Source organism: Larus michahellis, chromosome 23, assembly GCF_964199755.1.
Source record: "Larus michahellis chromosome 23, bLarMic1.1, whole genome shotgun sequence".
Lineage (NCBI taxonomy): Eukaryota > Metazoa > Chordata > Aves > Charadriiformes > Laridae > Larus > Larus michahellis.
The window spans coordinates 395,699-411,122 of NC_133918.1; the positions used below are offsets into that span (position 1 = coordinate 395,699).

The 15,424-nt window shown below is 54.2% G+C and overlaps 1 protein-coding gene across 2 annotated transcripts in view; it reads right to left on the reverse strand.

The window, feature by feature from the left end:
* CSNK1G2 (casein kinase 1 gamma 2) overlaps positions 1-14,966 on the reverse strand; it is a 46,418-nt gene extending 31,452 nt beyond the window's left edge. Inside the window, exon 1 of one of the 2 annotated variants that reach the window (XM_074566008.1) lies at positions 14,746-14,966. The gene's annotated coding sequence lies outside the window, so the exon portion shown is untranslated. The remainder of the gene's footprint in view (positions 1-14,745) is intronic. The other variant, XM_074566006.1, reaches the window with a different exon arrangement.
* Positions 14,967-15,424: the final 458 nt, after the last annotated feature.

Below are 15,424 nucleotides of genomic sequence, written 5' to 3' on the forward strand. Positions count from 1 at the left end.
GGGCCTGCTTCCCAGCCCGGCATCAGGGCTGCTTTACATCGCTTGCTGCTAATAAACTTTGGGGTTTTCCCTCCCTTCCCCAAATTTGCAGTTGTGCATGAGTGCACACACGTGTATTTAAACAGTAGCCTGAAGCCAGATGGTTGAAACACCAAACTCACGGAGATCTCTGAATCCCAATCCGTGAAATCAGTTCTTCTGACCAAAGCAGGGAGATGGAAAGGCGCCTTGCTCTCCCAGCCCTGTCACAGTCCAACCGTCACCACGAGGCCTGTCCATCAATAAAGCCTCATCACACACGTCATGCTGTGTATGGCGCCATCACTTCTCTCCACTCCCCCAAAGGCAGAGTTGGGTCCGCAGCCCCCACTACGGCCCCACTGAGAAAGACCTACAGCAAAAACTTCCTCCTGTTTATGCAACCCCAGACCCCTGAGGATAGAAAACAAACCAGGACATGACAGCAGCTATCCTCACCATAATCTGAGAACCCCACGCGACCAAGGGGCTGCTGTGCCACCTTCACTCCTTGTCAACAAGCTGCAGAACAAACCCCAGCCCATGGCAGGCAGCTCCAGACCCACACCCATCTGTGCAGTCGGTGGACAACACAACAGCTCCCCGCTTGCTGGTGACACAGCTCCTTTATCAGTTCCCATAGATGAGGGGGTCAAGAGCAGCTTTCAACCAGGCACCGAGGACGGGTGCATCCCTGCAGCCCCGAGTCACGGATTGCTCTGTACGAGAGCCTGATGGAGATAAACGGGCTCGCTGGTGAAGCGCAGCACAGCTTCCCCACGCTGCCAGACTGCAGGCGAACCGCTCTCCCACTGCCAACGCCTGCCTCTCATCCGTCCCCCTCTTCTGCAGGAGCCACCGCGCTGCTATCACAGGCATCGTTGGAGGGGGACGCTGCCCATGGTATGATCCATGCCTTGTCACGACAGGATGAGGCTCCAGAGAAAGCCCAGGCAGAGGTGTTTTGGTGTGGATGAGTCAGAGGGTCCAACCAGATGGTGGGACAAGACCTCCCCTCACACGCCCTGGGAGAGCTCCTCCTGGCTCCGCTTCGAGCACAAACCATGGCTGCATCCCACGGGCCAGGCAGCAGAAGACATGGGAAGATGCAGCCATCCAAGCACGGCCGCAGAGGGAGTGCTGTCAAGTGGTGGGAGACATTCAAGAGCAGAGGAAGAACGCGATCCTTTTGAGGATGTCCTCAGAGATCCAGCAGCCTTGAATCCCACATGCACTTCCTTCCAGCATTGCAAGTGATCCACTGTAGCTAGGACGAGGGGCTCAACATCTGTTCTCCAAAGGATAAGGACGTTTCCCAACCCCCTTCCTATTACAAAAACAAATTCCTGGATGCATGTGGCTCCCCTTCCTTTCATTCCGCAAGCCTAAGCTGGGTGACAGTCTTAAAACCTTTCATCCACCTGGAGGAGATTTCCTCCCTAGGAGGAACTCGACTGAACACCAGCGTGAGTGAGCCAGGCACTCTCCTCCCCACAGAGCAGGACACCAGAGTGACACACCCAGCACTCTGTCCTCACAGCCTTCGGACAGGCTCCCAAATAACCTCAGGAGCAGGAGATTCGCAACAGAGCGCTGCCCGCAGACACTCACACCACTGGTCTCTCCACAACACAAATGGCTTGAAACTGGCCGGAGCTGACTCAGCATCACCAAACAGTTCAGAGTATCCCCACTCGCTCACAACTTCCAGGGAGCGGGAGATCAAAGTTTAGCAGAGCACTAGCGCTCAGTACTTCCATCTTCCTTCCCTGCAGCCCCTAAGCAACCACAGATAGAGCAAAAGTGCTCCCTCCGCTCGCCATCTGTACGGCCTCCTCACGTACAAGGCACAGGGGTTCCCAGCGCCCCACAGGGGCTGTGCCCTGGAACCGGGAGGGAAAAGGCTCCCTCGGAGCAGGGCAGACAAGGAGCCCAAGGACTATCACCAGCACATTGCACCAGCCTGACAATTTATGTGTCAGGGCACAAACCCGCTCTGACAGCACGTGATGCTCACTCTTCTCCTGGACGTCACCATCTCTGGAGGGCAGGACATCCCTGCTGCCCAAACTGGAGCCACACTGCAGTCCACAGCCGACTTTCTTCTCTTCTCTGAACTGCAGCTTTCCAAGCGTCCCGGCATGAGATATCTCCTCTGTCCCATCAGAGTCCAGGCTACCAGGGAGCTCTAGACAATACCAGGTGTGGACACTGCCATTTCAAAGTTTGTAATTGCCACTCCTGACCACAACTGTCATGCCAGGTGGGACACCCCAGAAGAGACATCCAAGACCCTGCGCTGGCAGCCATGCCATATGGCTCCAGGGGCCGGGCACACACCTCCTTCTCTCCCAGCAAGCTGGGCAAGAACACAAGCAGCAGCACTAGCCATCTTATCTTCCTGATGTCCCTTGTCACAAGCTCCAGGGACTTTCCATACGCCTCGTGCAAACGATAAATGCCCCCTGGTTCTTACACTACTCCTTGCAGGAGCTGGCTTGAGGTAGTTCACCAAGGGAGTGTCATTGCAGAAGTGGGAGCGGAGGCACATAACTGCCTAACGTCACAGAGAAAGCAGCTGCAGAAGAGGGAGAAAAGCCCGGTGGGCTGCTGTGCTCTCTAATGTCACCTGTGCAGAAGGTGGCCCTGACCATGAGTCCCTTTCTCCAGACCAGGGCAGTAACCTGGCCTCGTGCAGCACTGCCCGCTGGGTGCTAGGAGCGGGTCAGAGGCCTGGCTGCAGCGTTTGCCAGGTTGGGTTCAGAATTGTCTCCTGGTTCACATTTCCAGGAGGCGGACAGAGCAGACACCCGAAGCCAGCGCCTCCCTCCTCCTTGCCAGTGGAGCCACCCTGGGCAGCCACACCTCTTAAAGCCATCAACCTTCTGTCAGGGGATACAGAGGGACACCAGCAGGCATTATCTCCTGCTTCTCTCCCCGGTTCTGCCACTGCAGGGCTCTCACCAGGTAGCGGCGGGGGAAAGGAGGGGCTCCCAGCCCTGACAACTGGGGAGGGAGGGAGTATTTTCTGTACTGCCCAGAAAACTCAGTGCAGAGCCAAGGAGACGCTGGGAGCACTCGCAGTGGATCTGAAAGCTCAGCAGTGCAGCCTAAGCCAGGAGGAGACGCTGGCCATCAGCCAGGCAGCTCAGGGCAGCCCCGCTGCCCCAGTGAGGGACGGGGCCGGGAACTCTGTGCTGCAAAGCAACTAGCTCCTGCCAGGAGAGCACAAAGCCCATCTGGGCGGCTTTGAAACACCAGATGGTTTTTCCCACTCACCTTCATCAACACTTCTCATGGGCAATTGCTGTAATACAGATTTGCCTGGTACCTCAAACAACAGGGCTTCTTCCCAACTCTGCTTAGGGACCAGGGCAGGGGAGGAAGCGGCAGAGATGAAAGCAACACAGTACTGGAGGAATGAAAACCACAGCCTGTTTCATCTCCCACCTCCAAGATTTGGGATAGTTACTCATCCCGCAGGGAACGGGAGCAAGTTGAGCACACTGTGGCCTTCAGCTAGAAGGGGTCTCCAGAAGGAGTTACTAACAAGCCACTCGCACGCCAGCCACAGTTCACAGCAGGGAAACAGACCCACCAGGACTCCAACTCAGCAGATTCCAAGTGTACATCCAGCCTGGCTGCCAAAGGCTTGTGCACTGCAATGGTGAGATATGTGTGACAGCAGGGTTCCCCCGCTCCTCAGCCCATCTGGGGACTGTCACTCTGCAGAGATCTGCTTGGCCTCCTGTCATGCGTATCGCTACCAAACCCTTTTCTGTCAGCAGGATCTGGGTTGGCATAGGCACTTTTAATAGTAAGATATTTTTTTTTCCCCTTAACCCATATCCTCTTGACAGAACCAGGTTACGAAGCAGCTGCACCGGCAGATCTGGGGTAGCCTTTTGCAAGATAAGGCAGCGGAAAAAGGGGTACCTGGATCCAGTTATCTCTTCGATCACCAAACTACAGCTAATTGCAACTTTCCCAACTCCCCCAGGGTCGCAAGGAAGGGGGGGACCAATGCCAGCTCTACTCTGTCCCAGCCCAGTCACTTCACTCCAGAGTGGGCCCTTCACCCTGGAGAGCCCCCAAGCAGGGTAGGCGGAGGGGGTGTCATTCCCACTGGTGACAGGGGCTGCTTCCATTTCTGGGTTGCAGAGCTGCAGCTCTGACAAGCCGAGCTGTCCCACATTCAAGCAAACACCCATTTCCCTCTCTGCTTTCTTCCCCAGGCTGCTCGAAGCCCCACACGTTTCCTCTCAAATTACTGCCAAACCTTAAGAGTTAGGGGGAAAGAAGAGGGGGAGGGAAGAGAAGGCTTCCAGGGGGCGTTCACAGGGAAACCTCTCCCTGAAGAGCTGTCAAACTCCTTGTGCCGAGATGCCGGAATCACTTCCCTAGTGCAGTCACACAGGAGCTGCCTCACTGCTGCCCTGGCTTACGTATGCTGCTCCCAGGTCTCCACCCCAACAGGGACAGCCTTCCAGGACCGACAGCCCAGACTGCGAGGAGGAAAGAGCAGCACCGTGCAGTTAATCTTTCCTGCAGAGTAACTGGGGCAGAGGGATGCTCTGTGGCATGACAATATCCATCAGCTTACATGCAAGCGTCAGCAGCATCTTCAGAGAAGCAACAAGCGATCCATGAGGCATTTATTTTCCCGCCCCCCCTATTACAAGACCAAGCAGCTCAATCCATTACACATTTTTCCTTGCAACCTCTCTCGAAGGTAGAGAAGCGACCTGCTTATTTTACAGATGGGGAAGCGAAGCAAGATGAAAATCTAGCGCATCTGTGGTCTCACAGAAGAAAAGGGGGGTAGAGGAGGGCGATTTTCGACTAACTGGTACAAATTCCTAAGACCTAGACAAATACCCTAGTCTCCTGACTTGCAGGGAGGGATAAGCTTCAGAACAGAGGGGCCGGAGACCTACATCCCATTCCTAGTCACGCCACAAATTCAGGATTTGTTCAGCATCTTTTCACTCCTCCATCCCTCACGTAGAAGGATCAGATTCACAACCCTTTACTAAGCACCGTGACAGCTCTGTGGATTAAGGACTCCGTCTGGTTTGCCACCAACCTCCACATCAGAAAGCCACCTTCCGAAGGTTGTTTATCACCTTCCCTTGTTCCCCACCTGCATGTATTTTGCATGGGATCAGAAGGCCAGGACTGAAACAGGAACGCCACAGGAGTGGCTACAGCTGAAAAGACGGCTACAGAAGTAGCTGAAGGCTGAGAAAGGAAACTGTTCAAGGGGTTTATCCAAAAGACTACTCTCTCTCAAACAGGCAGATCTAGTGTGACCTCACTGATTCCTCCCTTTACCTTACCTGCCCAAGACCTGCTCCTCTGGGCCCTACACAAGGACCCAGATTTATAAATATTATAGATATATGTTATATATAAATGTGTGTATTAAATACATGATTATATAATATAATATCTATTATAATATTATATATAAAATATAATAATATCCTATATAATTATATATATAATTAAATATATAATTTATAAAGTCAGAGGGATCACCCACACACAGGATACACCCCCCCAGGAGAGCCCACTTCATCTTGCTGCTATTAATACCTGGAACATTATTTACCCGAACAAACTGTCCCTTCTCCCTCATTTCTGGGCTCTCACATCTCTGCTTTGTCCCAGAAACCGCAGCCAACACACGTTCATCCTTCTCTACTACACACTTCCTTCCAAAACCCAAACCTTCTCTTTTTTTTTTTTTTTTTTTTTTTTTTTTTTTTGAGTTAATTACTCATGTTTCTAGTTCGTGTCCCCTCTTCCAGTCCCTGCAGACAGGACACAGCTCCCCTGGCTCCCTCATTCATCATGCAGCCAGTTTGTGGGCTTAAACCCATCAACGCTCATTATGGAAACGGGCCAAGACTTCCCACGATGCTGTTGGGTGCCTACCTGCAGCCAGTCCCGTGGGCGAGTGCTCAGAGGGGCTGCCAGCCACGTTCTGAAACATGAGCCCCTCTACGGCCTTTCAAACTGGGAACACAGACAGAGAGGGGCTCTGGGCTGCGGTGTGGACACTGACAGCGCCCTTGGGTTGAGTGGACACAGCTCAGTTATCACCGCTGAGTTATCACCACCACCACAGGTGGTACCAGGCACTTGCAGAGTACACAAAGGGGGGAAAAAGTCAGTTTTCCATCTTCTCATTCAGGCCTTGATCCCCCCCCAAACTCCAGCACCACTCCACCCTCTGAGCTGGATGGGGCTCCGGCAAAAGCCTTTGCTTCCCCAGCACCAACCCCATCACTAAAAGCCAGAGCCGTGCTCCAGCTGGACTTGGCTCTCCTTAGCAAAGCTTCAGGCTGAGATTGCAGGCTGCCTGCGAGCCCTTTGCTACACCGAAAGGAGGAAGTTCTCAACCTTTCAGAGCTGGGATGAACCCCGCACACAGGAGCCCAGGCAAAGCCTTCCCCTTGGGCCGGCTCACAAACAGCTGCATGCCTTTAATTTTGCTTCAAGAGCAAACACGTTCTTTCTGTATCCAAGCAAAATTCAGCTAACGTAGTCAAGGATGGCCAAAAGCATCCAATCAAGAGCACAGAGCAGAAGTCGGGGCAGAGGGTTACCATGTAGCTAAGATGCCCAGACTTCACATCGAGACCCAAAATTATTAACCTGCCCTTTTCGCAGAAAGGGGCTGCCTCACCTACCTAAGGCCACCTATGGAGCTGGGAACAGACAACCATGTCCTCCACCACTCTACCATCATGTCCTCACACACCACAACCAGTCCGTACAGCCTAAGGAGATGCCAGCATAACCTGACCTGAATTTTGACGTACCCCACAAGCGTCCCAGCACACAGCTCCACACAGACGCTCTCTGCCCAGAAACATGGGACAAGCTCAACACTGACCAGCAGCGACAAACACCCTGACATGTTTACCAGAGGCCACGCGACGGTGTTTGTGGCACACTGTGAGAAGGACCACACAGAGAGGTGAGAGAGGACAGGATAAGCCACAAACACCTCACTGAGCAGGTCCAGGGAATGGGAAATCCTGCCATTAGCAGGATGCACTGCAGAGGATTTCACAGCTAATGAACTCTCACCACCAAAGACCACACAGAGCGCAAAAGCAGCAGAGCATTTCTTTTCCGATAAACTGCTTTTATCATGAAGTTTACGCATGCTTCAGCCTGGCTGCCCACGCCATCCCCAGCTGGAAAGCAGCTCCAAACCTGTGCCTTTAAATCCTGCTTGGCAGCGGGAGTGCAGGACTGGGGCTGCTGGAGCAGACACACCCTGCACCGCTGCCTGCTCCAGCCCTGGAGCACACAAACATTTCCTCCCGGCCACTCCTGCGCTTCAGCTCCAACAGAGCAGCCTCGGTACCTGCCGGAGCAGGAACATAGGCCGTTTTTACACAAACCTGTAAATACAGAGACTTAAACTCATTTCCTGAAATTCCCCAGCAGTGGACATTCTTCCCTCAAACTTCTTCCTTCAGGCAAATATTTAGAGTCTAACAGGCATTCCTCATCACAGGCACAAGTTAAATATTGTCCCTAAAACAACAGCAAGTGCCTTTAAACGATTCTGGCTGGAGAATCACTGCTCTGGACTTTGATTTCTGGCTCTGAACAAAAATAGGAGCAAAGCACTGAGTATTACACTCCTCCCAGAAGTCGGATTTCAGGCTCCACACATCCCCTGCCAGGACCACAACCAGCAGTGGGAACCGTCCCCTGCTCGTGCATTATCACGCCTCAGGTGTCTGCTGTCACCGAGCCAAACCCGCTGCAGTGCATCCTCTGCGCTGTGCACAGGATTATTCTGCGTCTCTTTTCCAGGTCTGTGCTTATATGTACACACAGAGACAGAGGAGACCTGCTGGGAGCCGTGGGCGCCATCCAGACTGCAGTGAGGGCATTTGCACGCGTTGCCCTCCCCTCTCTGGCTGCACCACCTCCATTCTCAAAGGCGCCCACCTTTCCATCCAGCCGTGCCTGGCAAACTGATCTCTCCGGTGCAGAAGATGCTCTAGGCTGTTCCTGCTACGCAGGCAGCTCAGCTCCCTGACAGACGTGCTAGCTCTTGCAAGAAAATATCTCGGCATGGTAGGAGCCCAAGAAGTCAGCATAATAAGTGGGAGAGAAGGGTAAGGAGAAAAAAAATAAACTAATGCAGTGAGGTCAGTACACCTGAAGCACGGCTACACCGGGGATCTGGGATGCTGTGGGCATTTTGCACACAGAGGAGGGGAGCAGAGCTCCCACCGTGACTCTGCAGCCAGCCCGAGCTGCCGAAGTCCCTGCAGCGCTGGCCTCGTCTCACCCCAAAGCAGCCCCGCGATGCCCCCGCTGCTGCTGAGCCAAACCCATAGGCAGACGGGGCTGCTCTGTCACCATGCTGCTCACACGCCTCCTGCTGAAGGCAGGTTCGCTTCTGCGCCTCACAGCCGAGGGAAGGGAGCCCCTGCCAAAAACCACCTGAAATCCGAGTTTGCTCCAATGCAAGGGGTTTGCCCACCACTTCTCCATGGCAAAATGCCACAACAGAGTTACTCAGAGAGCTTTAGCTAGAGAAAGATTACTGCAACACAGCACAGGTGTGCCTGAACAGCATGCTGCACAGTAACTCACATTCACAGTGTTTATTCTATAGTCAGCTGAATTCAGCATGGTGTGTTAAACGAGCTTCCCCTTCACTCTTCTGAACTTGGTGCCTGCAGACCTGGTAAGCCCAAGGAGCACCCGGCTCAGCTCTTCCCACTCCAAGCAGCAGGTCTGGGAGGAAGAAGAGGGGCCTGAGCTGCAGAGAGCTGCTCCCTGGCAACATCCCCTGCTATCGCGTGAGATGGAGAGCCGTGACAGTCTGCTGTGCTGGAATTCCTCTCTACTCCCTTCCCTGCATCAAAATACCTAGTACCTCAGGCTGGAGAATCTGCTGGGGACTCTGACAATCTCTTCTCGGGATCCCCTGATCAAGCAGAAACCTCTATGAAAACAGCATGCATTTAAAATCAGCTGCAAGTTACCCTGGAGGAAAATGTTAAAGCTCCATCCCTCCAAGCACTTCCTATTCCTTCCCCTGCCACTGAAGCACACTGAGCGACAAGCTTCAGCAAGCAAGTTTGAGCAGGAATTCCCAAGGCTCAAAGCGGAGACTAGTCTGTACCTGTCAGCACCAACACCTCCGGTGCCTGTCCTGTGGCACTCTGACCCCACACCCACCAGAGGCGACTGCTGCTCCTCGGGTCCCAGCTGCAAGCGGTCCCTTCCAACATACAGACCACAGCTCCTCTTCCAGCGCTTGTTCTAAGTCGTGTCCTTAACATTCTCCATACTTGGGAACACAAAAACCAGGCTTCAAGTCAAGCCTGCATCGCCTTCAGGATAAGAGGAATTGGGATAGCTGGGGGTGGGGGGATTCCAGGAGAGCCTTCGCCTGCCCCTCGCCCACACATACGGCACAGAAGATGCTGGAAAGCACCATCTTCTCCCTGCATCACACTGGGGAAACCAGGCAGAGAGTATAAACTTCATCACTGCCAACAGCCCATGCTAAAAAAAGGAGAAGAAAAAGGGTTTCTTGCTTTGTTGTTTACACCTCAGTGCTATCTCAAAAGCAAAAAGCAGCAAGATTTTCTACCAGAAAACATCGGGCAATGACAAGAGTCTGTAAGAATGGAGCTTCTGAGTAGTACAAAACCATTACACCTCCATCCCGGTTTTAACTTGGATTACCGCAGACCTTTCAGAGCCCATCGTTGAGCCCCCCGCACCCAGGCAATACCACTTAGACCTTCCAGCCTCCAGACTGGGGAGGGGAACAAATCCCCAGAGAGGTGACCATGCTCCCTCCTGCACAGGTCTGCTCAGCTGCAGACCGGTGGGGCTGCAGAGCTCTTCCAAAGGAAAGCTTCACAAAATCCAAGTTCAAGACCAACCTTAACCCCTGTTTATTAACTTAAGAACATCCCTCTCAGGCTGACAAAGCCTGTGCATCACCTGCCAACTGTCTAATTCACCACTTGGAAAGCAAAAGCCAGGCCTCCCTCATTAAAAAACATTACATAACATTAAGTAACAAAGGGCTACAGGACACTCTCTGGTTGGTGCACATGTAAAAGTGAATGATTAAAAAACTAACGCTTCTTTCCTCCAGATTCTCAGTGTCTCAAACACCCTGGGAGCCCAACGAGCACCTTATTTCAAGACCTGGCTGCAACAGCATCTTGGCTCATCCCAAGCACTGCTCTCGCGTTCAAGTTACTGCCACCGCTGCCCACAGACACTAAACAAAACACAGCACTTCCCAGCTCCGTTTCAGAGCACTGTCCCCACCAGACGGCGGTGGAGCTGTATTCTGCTGCCTAATGTCTGACGGTGTAGAGGAAGCCGAGATCTCAGCCTGCAGCACAGGGAACGCTTCGCAGGCCTGAGGCTCAGCTCCTCCAGACCTTGCAGGAGAGAATTCCAGCTTCCTTCATGTCACCATCTTAGTGCAAGTCTTTTTAGCAGATGAGATCATGGAAGCACTTGGTTTTACTGTCACAGGTGAACCAGCCTCAAGACATAGAGACCTTCATTTCCTACAAGTGAGAATGTTTATGCTGCAACTTTTTAAGTGACACAGGGCTGACTGCAGTGGAGAGGGCAGATGTCAGCAGGTTATCGCTTGGAAAACGTGACTGTCACCAACCTTCCAGCAGAAGACTTCATGGGCACTAAGAAATCTTCCTGGACACAGGGTGCACTTCTGACCATCACCTTTTTGGAACAAAGGAAGTCAATTTAAAATCTTTCAAGGACTAATTGAATTCCTCTACTCCAGAAGCAAACTCTCCTTACTGTGAGCTGTGAAAGAAATCATGAACATCTTGCTCCGTGTAGCATTTTAAAATGCCCTGCAAAGTCTGACCTACAAGTTTCAGCTTACCTGCTTACCTGAAGCACCATTTCCTAAATCGCACAGCATGGGATCACCTCAGAGCTTAAGAGTGCGCTGATCTGCTGCAACGTTACCATTGCAGCAAGCGGAAGACAGATAGACTTTCTGTGGTTTTACAGGCACTGTACTTGCACCCAGCATGCGCTGTACCACCTCACCCTCCCCATCACAGCAGGGCTGGTGGAACCCGCAAGCCCTGGAGATCACAGTTCTGAGCACCTCACATTGAGACAAGCCATGAAAGGGCAGACCCATGTCTCATGCCGGCTGCCAGAGACATCCGGCAGCTGGCAGTGTAGTAGAGCCGTGGCAGGAGGTATCCTGGAACATCTCAGCTCAATGCATGCTCTGCAGTAAGCTTTTATTTAAGCCAGTTATTAGGAATAATGCAACATAACATGCAAGGTGGGGCTGTCAACAGGAAGGGCTGCAGCCTGTGCAGGGATTTAGGAGAATTCCCCAAGAGATGGAGGGCAGTTAAAGTGAATCTGGGAGCCAGACGGAGAGCCCAAATACTCTGTGTTCAGCTGCCCCAGCAGAAAGTCACCTTTACACTTTCCTCACAACCGAGTCCTGCTTCATCACTACAGCGATGGACCTACCGGAGACACGGACTGCCGGCAGGAGGTATAAACATCCATTCTAATAAAACCCCAAGACTATTTATAAGCACATAGCTTTTCTAATGGGAAGATAACTTGTTCTCCAGCAGAATCCCAGAGTTGCCGAAAGATCTGCTCCCCCTCCTTCCCATCCTGGCTCACAGGGTACAGCAGGACCGAAGCAGGCTCTGAGCTGTGCCACAGCTGGGCTGGAGGAAAGAGGCTCAGTTTCACAGCTTCTCACCGCACCCAGGACAAGCCAAGTCTGCCTAGTCAAAGCCCAATTACAGGGCTGTGGGCAGAGTTGTTCCCACAAGCTCTGAGCAAAAAGCCGTTGTAAGCACACAAAGGAAGCTCCTGCGTTGGCACCCGAGTCTCTGTCCTTCTCAGCAGTACTATGAGGGGAAGAGGCTTTGACTCCTGATGCAGCTGGAAGTCACAGGAGTAGCTCAAGGCAAACCAGGCCGCTGCGTGCTGGGACCAAACCCCAAGTTGACTGGCTCTGCCAAGCAAAAGGAGAGCGTCTCTTCTACAGCCCCAAGGTCTGCACCTCTCCTGCACACTCCCAGGAAGGAGCCAAAGCACAGCAGGGGCTGCTGCTCACCAAAGGCTTCCTCAGCACCTCAGATAAGCCTGTAGCACCTGTCGTGCTGCAGTTCCCCTATCCGAAAGGCAGAGATAAACAGCGTCCTACCCAGACTGGCTCATGTGAGGACTGGTCCTTTTAGCAGCCTGTAACGCCCCCAGACCGGAGGCTAGGCACATACCTGGATGGACCAGCCAAAGGAAAGGTCTGTTCCAGCACAGCTCATCAGAGCTCCTCTTAGCTAGGAAAACCACGGTGGGGGGGAGAGAAGGCTACAGAGCACAATCTGGCCCGAATCCAGTAAACATGTTTATTGGCAGTTGCTCTCGGACACCGTCTCTTCCAGCCCACTGGGCTGGAGGGGGTGGGGGGAAAAATACTGATTGTCCGTGAGCACAACCCTCATGTCATTCCCATTGATCCGCTGAGTCACTCCCGTATTAACAGTTTTGACAACACTCAGGCTGCACAGGAGCTCGGAAACAGAATACAAAACAAGAGGCAAGGCGAAGCCTCTCCATGTACCAACACCAGTGGAGAGAAGCACTCGCAGGGCAGAATCCAGAAACCCGCTGAACTGCAAGTGCCAACTTCCTCCTCTCCACTCGCTCTTCTGAAGAGTGCTGCAACAAGAAAACCAAACACAAACCACGCTGCAAGGGCAGGAACACAGAGCTCCATTCAGCGCGCCCAGAGAAACTGCCCAGAAAAAAGAGTATCCCCAGCAAACCACCACCAACTGCACCCCAGTCATTTTGATGCACGCGCAGACCAGAGCGGCAGCTGTTTTTGCAAAGAAACTACAGAACTGATTTGTAAGGCCTTACAGATTTGTAAGCTAACGAGGAGGAGATCAAATCCCGAGGCAGACTGACATGGGAAGGCAGCCGTTTCTACAAGCAAACGAGACAATCCCCCCCAGGGAGGAAATTGGGGGCTCCCCAAGCGTGCACACCACCACAGACCTGACAGAAGCTGCCACACAGCTGCCAGGCAGCTGGGGTTAGACCATCCTTGTCTGCACCACAACACTACAACCCATCCAGAGCCCCAAAAGGTGCTAAGCGGCGATAAAGTCATCACCAAACAACATTCCTATCTGTAACACGCTGAATTAAAACAAAACCAACAAATCTTTGGCAAGTTCCTCACACAGCAGTCAAGCCTACCCCGCCACAGAGAAGGCCTCGCCACAGGATCCCCATGGAGGCCTCCTGCCCTAATTTACAGCAATTCTTTTTCAGACGCACTGGCAAACACCAAACGTTTTCTCCAATCTGTTACATAAAGTCCCAATTTTTAAACCTCTGTGCGGGCAGTGGGGAGATGGGGGCACGCTGATGGGACAGTCCAGCTGGCAGATGAACTTACACGCTCCTCAGAATTCATTCCCAGATATTCAACCACTTGTTGTACAAAAGGAAAACAAATGGATTAGTTAATGAGGCAACTTCCAAATACATTGGTGCAAACCACTTGCATGCTTGCAATCATTTTACACGTGGTTTAACCTGGGTCCCGGTTACCTCTAGCTTGTTTAAAACAGACTAATTTCATGATAACTTGGAAAAGGTTTAACAAACTTCATTTTTTAACTTCAGAAATACACCTAACATGTCCCCATGCCGCCCAGACCACAAGCCATTCCTCAAAAGAAAAGACACCTTTCTCAAACACCCCCAAAACTTCACACTGTTTGTCCCCTTAGCTCCAAGAGCCTCACTCGGTTCCCCTCTGCCAGCCACCAGACAGGAACCACAGGCCTCTGGTGGCCCAGCTCCACAGGAGCTGCTTCTCATCTGCAAAGCTCTCCTCTTGGCTGCCTTAGGAACAGCTAAAGTCAGCTCCTGTCTGGTGGGGACAGAAGGAGGAGGGTATTTTTTCCTGTTTCTCACATTCATCTTCACCAGCTTTGCTAAAGAAAAAGACAAAGCTATTTTAAATACCAGATTCAGCACAGTCCCTTTCCCCAAATAAACACTTCCCAACCCCTCCAGAGAGAGGAAAGCCACATACAAAGGAGCCAACATCCTGCGAGGCTCCAGCTCCGGGGGCAGGCCAGGGCTGGGGGCAGGCCCGGAAGACACAACTGGGGGAGGCCCGACCCCCCCCTTGCCACCGCCCCGGCCTCAAACGGGCTTGGGGGGGGACTGCGATCCCGGGCGGACCCGGACCCCCGCCCAAGGGCTACGAAACGGGCATCGCCGGGAGGAGACGGACCGAGGCGGCCCTGGGCCCCCAGCGCCACGGCCCAGCCTTACCCCCACAGCCCCCTCAGCCCCCCGGGGCCAGCCTGACCCACCCAGCCCCACCTGACCCCCTCCTCAGCCCCACCATCGCCCCGGCCTCTCAGCCCCCCTCCCAGGCCAAAGCTCGGCCTCCCCCCGGCACCTACCTCGCCCCGTGGCCCCCACGATGCCTTCCGCCCTCCAGGCCCTGCCCGGCCCCCACAGCCCCCTCCCGGGCCCGGCCTCCGCCGCCCCCGCCTAAGGCGCCGCCCGGCCCGGCCCCCCCCTCCTCTCCTTCCCCGCCGCTGCCTGGTCCCGGCTGGGGCGAACCGCAGCAACAGGGCAGCCCGGCGCGGCCCCGGTTACCTCAGCGGGCCCTCAGCGGCGGGCCGCGCTGCCGCTGTCCCGCGGCCGCCTCCCCATGGCGGCGCCCCCGGCCCGGCTCTCCTCACGCCTCCCCTCACCACTCCGCGGGCAGCAGCCAGCCAGCCACAGCGCTACGCCGCCGGCGTAGGCTCCCCGCGCACCCATGCGCCCCCCGCCACGCCGCCGGCGCAAGCGCCTTTCCTGAATACCAACTCCGAAGCAGAGAGGCCCGGCGGAGCTCGGCGCAAGCGCAGCCGATAGGAGGGTGGTGGCGCAACGGCGTTGGCGTAAAGCGCGTTCGAGAATAGGAGGTTTGAGGCGAGCGGCAAGAGGGCGGGCTTGCGGCGGCTCGGGGCGCTTTACGGCAGCGCCGCGCTTGGCGGCTACCGGCGCGGCCCCCACTTAACTCCCTGCAGCCCGGCGCGGGGGCCTGGTACGGGGCCCAGCTCCGCTGTGGGCACAGGCCCCCACGTTGCTTACATCCTCCTGTGCGGCGCAGCCCCCGGTATAGGGCACAGCTTCCCCATAGGGGCCAGGCCCCGCTATAGGGTATCCTATAGGGGTGCAGTTCTCTACAGGGGACGGGTCCGTCTGCAAGATGTGGCCCCCGGTAGAGGGGAGAGCATCGCCAGAGCAACCGACATCACTCAGGGTGAGGTGCCAGCGCCACTGCGGGGAA